Below are 8,234 nucleotides of genomic sequence, written 5' to 3' on the forward strand. Positions count from 1 at the left end.
TTCAAAATTGTAGGACATTTGTCAAGGCTTAAAAAATATGAACGTAGTGGATCATATAACTGCAAAACGCGTTCTAATGCTGGAGTTAAAGCAAGCCATCTGACTTTGGAATAACCAAGCAGTTTTTTGTATTGAACACCAGCCTCTTCACAAAATTCTTTTAAACTTGCTACCCGTACTGTAAATCGATTGAAATATAAATATATATTTGTAATAATTACTTCCACATCTATTGACATTGAACTTGATGCTGTATTGATGGCATTTGATATAATGTGAGCATTACAACCAATTCCCAAAATATTTCGTTTCAGAAGATCTTGTAATTTTGTGTACACATTATTGACACCTTTACGGGTGCGTCCTCCAAAATTAGTATTTGTGTTATCAGCCGGGATAGTATATTAGCCGGGACGCTAGGGATAGTACATACCAGTTACTGTAGCACGGAGGTTAATAAATGATGCTACGTGTATATAAGAAAGACTTTATTAGAGTCTCGCACGTGAACGTGCTGTAACGACAGCGAACAAGATGGTTCTGCCGCACGCAGGCGGCAACGCCGCGATGCACGCGCCTCTTTCTCCTTGCGGGAGAAGGAGACACTGCGGAGGGAGAGAGACGGCAGTATCCGCTCCCTACAGTTTCAATGATCGATTATGTGTTTTCTTTAGCGTCCGATTGTTTACATCAGCGCTTCGATCGATTCGGAGTTGGCCCTGAAAGAGTTTCCCCCCTTAAGCATAGTTATGAGAATAACATGACAGGTTGTTTTTCTTTTAGTTTCATTAGCTGAGGGACTATTTGGTAGTGTTTCGTTCGAATCGCGGAGGGTCACCGCGATCCGAGCGGGATGCCGGGACCGTCCCGACGAGGACGCACAGTGAGAGAAATTAACGCGAGTGTTGATTGCGGACGCGCGGGTCGTAAATCCGGCGTTTCACGGAGATAGAGAAGACGATACACGGACAAAGATGCAGACGAAATTATGTAGAATTTTCAAGGGCTGCTCAGTCCCGGAGGAGATCACTCAGTAAAGAGTGGCTTCCATCATCGCAGTACCACTTGAAGGGAAGTGGATGATGAAGGAAACGGGACTGGGAAATGAGATGAGATCACGACGGCTCGGAAACGACGGGTTTCGCGACGCGTGAATTCAGGAGAGAAACGACGGGTTTCTCTCTTTGTTTTCGAGAGCGCGGAAAACGATGGGTTTCGCGGCACAACTCTCGGAAATTGTTAGTGAAGCGCAAGAAGCGGCTCTAACGGCTCACGACGTGCTCGCGGTCGAAGAGAACAAAGCGAACTGAATTGATGTCGAGCGATCGAAGTGAACTTGACGCGACACGATGTTGATTTTCGGTCGACGCTCACGGTCACGGCGGCAGGTAGAATGCGGATGTCCCCGTCCCCCCTACGCCGCGACACAAACATACACGGCCTTCGCACGAGGAGCCGAACAGAAGCGGCCGACCGAATACAAGTTCAAACAGGTAGAGTCTTAAGAAATTCAAGCCTACCCTTCTCTTCAACTATTATGATATTGTCCGGGTCATTAATATACTTTTCATAATAAGGTTGGAAATCCTCCTTGTAGATAAAGAACGAAGTTAACCAAGGATATACTATACATGGTGTGCTGTCAATTAAAAGAATATTATCACAGAGGCTCCTTAATAGTACCGGACATTCATTTTAATAGAAATCTTTTCTTGTTCTTGTACTGGAATCTCTCTGTCATCTGAAAACCCTTCCTTAATTTTTAATACTCAACCTGGATTTAATACACTCCCTTTGGTTTTGATTCTTTTACCTCCAAATACATATTCTTTCTCCTCGGCTACTAAACTTTTATATTCTGCACGAAAATTTGGAATTTGCAATTCTATCTATCTGGTAAGCCACAATAAGAGTTGTAATATAACGGTAATAAAGGGTCAAATTAAATAATGGAAATACTTCGACATTTAATATGACTTTTGCCTTTTTTTTCCTTTTTTAAATCGTTTTTATGTTTTTTTTTAGGCCATACTATGACATAAGAATCATAATACACATAAACAATTAGGTACCTCCTGGCAATTGGTACATTTTTACATAATAGTTTATTTATTCATTATTTATTTACAACAATTTGATTGCGAGTAATTAACAGCAGAACGAAAACGATCCTTCTCGCTTAAACGATGAATCCATTTTTGGTGTTGTTTTCCGCTGTCTACCGCTTTTGGGTTGCTCAAAACATACACCAATCTTTAAAAACTTGTACCATGCATGCTTACAAGCAGTTTTCGATCTATTGATAATAGTTGCTGCCTCAGCAAGTGTTTTATTTTGTTTTTTCAGCATTACAACTTGTTCCCTTTCATAGGAAGCAAAATTCGAGATTTACCTATACTTTTGTCCTATGTAAATGAATTTGAAACAAGAAAATATTCACTATCTATTGGTTCTAATATTTCTGCACCTAACTGACAAACGAATCTGTGAGATATTCTGTGTTCGACCGATCGTCTTAAACTAATGTCCGCTGCTCTTAGTGGCTCAGGAGAAGCAAGTGCTGAGAAACTTGTGTTTTGTTTACATTTGGCAACCGAACTTCGAGAGCGCGAAAGTCACACATACATGTGTATTATATAAAAAAAACAAACACAATGAAAAGATAGCAATTGTATTAGACGTATGTAATCGAAATAGACACTGATCGCCCGAAAGTTATGACCGCTATTGTATGCCTTGTAGCAGATAATTATACAATCAATAGAAATTTGTTTAGTTAATTATCTAATAATGGTATAAATTTTCCCTAATTCTTCATAATCTAATAAAATAATTTTTCTTTCTTCCGACTTTGTTTATATAAGGAAAATGTAAGAAATAATTGGTTAAATTAAAAAAATTTAGATGAAACTTTCATTTTCCCTGATTTTTATACAAACGAACTAAAAGTAGCTATTTAAGTGCTATGAAATCTTATTAATTAAGCTATAAGGCACTAAATGCAAATAATTTTGACCGACAAAAGGTTTTTCTCGTTGATAATGTATTTCATCAATCTACATTGTGAACAACACAAGTTGTGTAAAAGGTAACAGGGAAAAGAAATGAATTTTGTAAACTGACTTTGAATGTCAATGATTTTAGATGTGAATTTTTGAAGTACGAAATATTAACTGTTCTCATTTAAACAGGACATACTGTATATGTAGATATTTTTAAAGCGAACGGTTTTCTTCAAATAGCTTGATAAACAATATCGTCTAATTTTTCATTCTTGAAAACATACAACGTTGTGATATATTTATTTCAACATCATCTACTGCACTATTGTAATATCCTAAATTTTCCAACGTATAAGTACTAATTTTGAGTAATTTTAAATACACTTGTTGCAGTTTTCGAGGGTCCTAATTTCCTTTGCTATGTACGTATTTTCCAAGTCCTTCTGCTATTGTCCCCACTTTGTATGTGTTCTTGTGTTGACTACATTGTACAAGTCTTTTAATCCAACGAGTATTTTAGTTGGCCCAGGTGGTCTAATGAACTGTAGTACTGCAAACGTGTAAATAAATATTTCCCTTCTTCTTCTGTATTCTGTATTGTCATTACGCTCACCTCGATAAACTGTTTCTTCTTGTTTGTTATCTTGGCCTTCATTGTCGTCATTTGTACCTTCTTCTCATTCTTTTTGTTGGACATCTTCTGTCTGGATTATGTTTCTGCTTTCCGTTTCTTCGCAAGTTGAAAGAAATTCTCTGATTTTTTCTTCCGTGGTTTCATTTCTTGTGATTATATTCATTGCATCTTGCACTTGTTGAAGCAACTCTTCTTCTTTCAAATCCGTTTCTTCGTTATTTGGATATTCTAATGTGGGTCCCGTAATAATGTTTTTCCACGCATTTTTTTATATGTTCCGGAGTTATACTTCTGACCACGATTCTGCTAGTATTTCTCGGCAATCATTAATGTTGCATTATTTATAAAATTCAATGATGTCACTGTTATACCGTACGGTACTTTGCATCTTTTTGCTGGCTTCAAAGTTATTAACAAATTATTAACATGTTGAAAAAAGCGAAAAAGCGTGTTTTTAGCGAAATTTTATCTTGGAAATCTTGTAACATCTGCAGGCAACATTTTTTCTCCTCGCAGGGTAAGCGGTACAAAGAAACGCTGGCGTTGTGATTGCTCTTAGGGCTAATCACCACAGTACTCCCCCCCCCCCGAGTGTTAACGAAAAATAGAAGTATAATAGATAATATAACACTACAATAAAGAAAATACTATAACGAGTATAAAAATACAATAGTGCTTACAAACTACTAAGTAGTAGACAAAAATCAGAATGCCTTTTGGCTTGGGTTGCCTTACAAAAAATTACTTGACATTAGACGTGAAAAATACAGTTTTTGTCTTTTTTTTGGATATACACGCAGCTCCGGGAGCTACCTGGTATGAAAAATGGCGGCTTAAGTTTTCGATGGACACCTCGCGTGGCGTGCCATTAATGTCCACTTCAAACACCTTGTCTGAGATGCGCCTCATCATCCTATGTGAACCGGTATACAGACACCCGAGGGACTTCTTGATACTACCGACGCGCTGGAAGATGTGTGATCAAGAGTGTAGGTTTTTGAAGAAGAAAGTCTTTTTTTTTTGTGGTGGTGTTCCACGGGAACAGGCTTTACTTCCCGCATGTACTGTCGAAATTCTTCGACGAAGACCTGCGGGTTAGGTGAGAAGTCCTCTAGCAACACGAGTTCGCCCGGTACTCGGAGAGTGGTTCCGTAAACGAATTCCGCGGGGGATGCATTGGTGTCTAGACGAAGGTGAATTCTCAGTCCTAGGAGGATCGTGGACAGAACACGTGAGCAATGCGGGGTAACATGACACATAATGGCCGCCGTCTCGGACGTTACACTTCGCGGTCCAGTGTCTTAGAAGACTCGCCTGTTAGGCCGCACGTATTCACGAGGTCGCGTCGCCGAAGATAGGAAAACGTCGCGGAAACCAGAAACCGTAGAGCTGAGTGACCGTTGTCATTTGGCTCGCCGCCGCGTATAATGATAAGACGAAGCACCGTCAAACACGACTGCCGAAATAAGAAGAGACAGCCGTGTGTCCTTTTTCCGAGAGTTTATATTACCCCAGTGACTGTATGAAATCGTAAGGATTTCTTTAGGTTTTCTGACTGGTAGAATGTTGTCAATTAAGTATTTCCAATCTGTTGATTCTCGGTAATCGCGAGTGGGTCAGTGGTTGCGCTGACTGTCAACATTTCTTGTTATGGTTTCGAAGAAATGAAATGTGCAATTAATTAAGTAAAAGAACAATGTGCAACGGAAAGAGGTTGTGAAACTACATGATATAACAGTTTATAGATATTAAATTGTGTAGTTCCGAAGGGTTATCTTCCTCTAAAACGTCTATACATATTGTACAGCGTATAATTTGTTTTCATTTTTTGACAACCCACTCACCTATGTACACAATAACTCAGTCCTTGAATTCAGAATGCGATTGTATTCCCTCCACGCTAGACAATGAATCATTTTGTAGTAGCAGTTCATTTGCTTCTTCAAATTCATTGAATTGTTATTAAATTCTTGTACATTTTTGTCAAATATAGTTTGTTCCGCAGACAAATTAATTACTTCTGCCGAAGTTGCACAAGAGTAATACAAAATTGGTACGTTATGTACTGCAGTACAATTTCCCGTGTCTAAACTTTTCACTTGAGTACATAATAACAAGTTTTTGAATGCTGCTTTAAATTGACGCGCTGTGGGATTGTTGTTGCTTCTACTCATGTTTTTCACGCAACAGAAGAATAACTCTAGATGATCTTGACTAAATTGATACGTTGAAATATGTGAAACATATTGCGTCATTTGGACGCTTGGCTGGTCTCTTAACTCCAAGCACGCCACTTTTAATTCTTGAACCCGGCTGTAGAGTGCACTACTGCTTTGGTATGACAAGATGGCTGAAAGTCATTTAGAGGATGATACCCCTTCCGTCTTTTGGCGTGCTCCCGCAGAACTAGGCTCTGTCCGTTAGGTCCATGGTCTATACTCAGCGTCTACTTACAATGTTAGTGACAATGAGAGGGTGCGTATTTGTCTAATGACTACGCCATTGTCTAATGACTACAGATTCCTAAGGCCACGAAGTCTCGTAAGGTGACGGGTCTATTCATATATCTCGTCTGTGCTAGTAACATGATTTAGCGCGAAAATAAAGCGATGCTTCAGTTTAAAGGATGAGTATAATACTCATAAGACATGTCGCGCGATAGTATGTATTCTTCCACTTAACTTCTACGTACATCATTAATGCACATTTTAGTAATGCTACTTTTTGCATGATCCCTTTTGATTCGTTCTTATATCTTTGTTACCCTAATAACGTGATAGAAGAATCTTAGTAGGCACAGAAAATTACCTTCTGGCAATTGGGAAATTGTTACATATAATTTTATTTCTTGCGAGTAATTAAATAATAAACAAAATGTTCAGTTAAGGATCTCTTAAATGAAGTATGATATGAAAATTTTATTCGATAACATGTATGTGTATGCGTTCATTGTCACTATTAAACAGCTGTATTAACCCCTCAACACTGGTATGCGTACCAACATACGGACGCCGCTTTTTTCACATGTCGCTGGCGTCGTGTCTGTTTGTGCTTAGACGAGCATTTTCAAGCGTACCGCACACAAGTTAATTTCTAATATTTTATGTTTACAGTTTATGTTTAAAGTATATATATATTGCATTTTGTTGTCATTTTGTGTTTTTTTTAATTAAGTAAGCGTTAACATAATATAAACATATTAATAAATAATTATATGAAAAAATTAAAATTATAGCAGTAATAATTCTCATCTCAGAGAGTTGAGGCTTTCCGGTGTAACACGTGTTCACGAGGCCTAGGGGGTGGTACTGGAGGTACCACCTCCTTTCACTTTCAGCGTCGGTTGGTCACAGAGGTTGTGGCCTGTGTCCCTGTTGATGTTGTTAGGGTGTTTCATTATCACTTGAATCCAATCTTGAGCTCCTTCCTTCTAGTTTTTTTTAATTGTTCAGCTGATCTATTAAACATGTCTTTTGATTGGTAAACAATGAACCACAACATGAGCAAGCTTCAGTACATTAGTGGAGCACCACAAGGCACACGCCAGTATCAGTGTGTCATTCGACCTTCTGATGAAGTCAGCTGCAATGCTTGCGAAACGTTAGCAAAATAATTTCTCCAGGACACGTCCTACATCCGAAAGCCTCCACATTAATTACTGAATAATTTTCAATTGTTAGAAAAATTCTAACTGCGTATAGGCTACGGACAACTAATGTTTCGTTACGCCACCAGCGTTAAGGGGTTAACAATAGAAAAATAAAATATTTTGCTTATATTTACATGATATTACATATACGTGTTCATTATAGCAATAAAGTTGGCAACCCACTACGCTGCCGCCCCGCCATCTGCGCTCTTGACAAAGGATCGCGGTCATTGGTACTTAACCGCCTAGCGACGTTTCCCAAACTTGGACCTCTATTTTGTCAGAAGTATCAAATTGTGTGCTCTGTAATTATAAAAACAATTACCTAATTATACTATTTCTTACTCCACGTACAACTATATTTTGGAATTTATAAAAGCATGTAGCCCATAAATTTAGCTTTATTTGTGACTCTGTTTCGAATGAAATATTTCTGACGAAGCCTGTAGTTGTATATGTACAGATATTTGTGCGTACGCGTGTCATGTCTGGTATTTGTTGTGCAAAAGTTTAGAATAAATATCGCGAACTGTTTCGAGCGTTCTCTCGTTTTTGATAAGGTATGAGTTTTATGCAGTAACGTACCTTTAAATTTATTAACAGAGTACATTGAGAAGCATTTTAAATGTCATTTAATGTAATGGAGCATCGCAGAGATAGCAGACTACATTACAGAAAGTGTTCATATCGTAATTGTAATGTTAACAACCGAATATGTTTTGATGGTAATGGCTTTCATTCTTTTCCCGTTAACGATAGTGAACGATGTATAACGTGGTTAGTAAATTGTGGGTTAGATGATTGGGCGGAAATGCCAAACAGTGAATTAAAGAGGAAATATATATGTAGCCGTCATTTTTCGAAAAGGAGCTTCTTCAGGTCAGGAAGGTTACGGAAAGATGCAATTCCGTATTTGTGGGACGTACATACAGGTAGTTCTTCTGAAGAT

General features: G+C 38.2%; 1 long non-coding RNA gene across 1 annotated transcript in view; it reads left to right on the plus strand.

Annotated features, from left to right (window-relative positions):
• The window catches only part of LOC107191191, an 18,219-nt gene extending 10,490 nt beyond the window's left edge, over positions 1–7,729 (plus strand). The window contains exon 3 of the long non-coding RNA XR_001516274.1: positions 7,449–7,729. This is a non-coding gene — a long non-coding RNA (uncharacterized LOC107191191). The remainder of the gene's footprint in view (positions 1–7,448) is intronic.
• Positions 7,730–8,234: the final 505 nt, after the last annotated feature.

This window comes from Dufourea novaeangliae, unplaced genomic scaffold (assembly GCF_001272555.1).
Source record: "Dufourea novaeangliae isolate 0120121106 unplaced genomic scaffold, ASM127255v1 scaffold245, whole genome shotgun sequence".
Lineage (NCBI taxonomy): Eukaryota > Metazoa > Arthropoda > Insecta > Hymenoptera > Halictidae > Dufourea > Dufourea novaeangliae.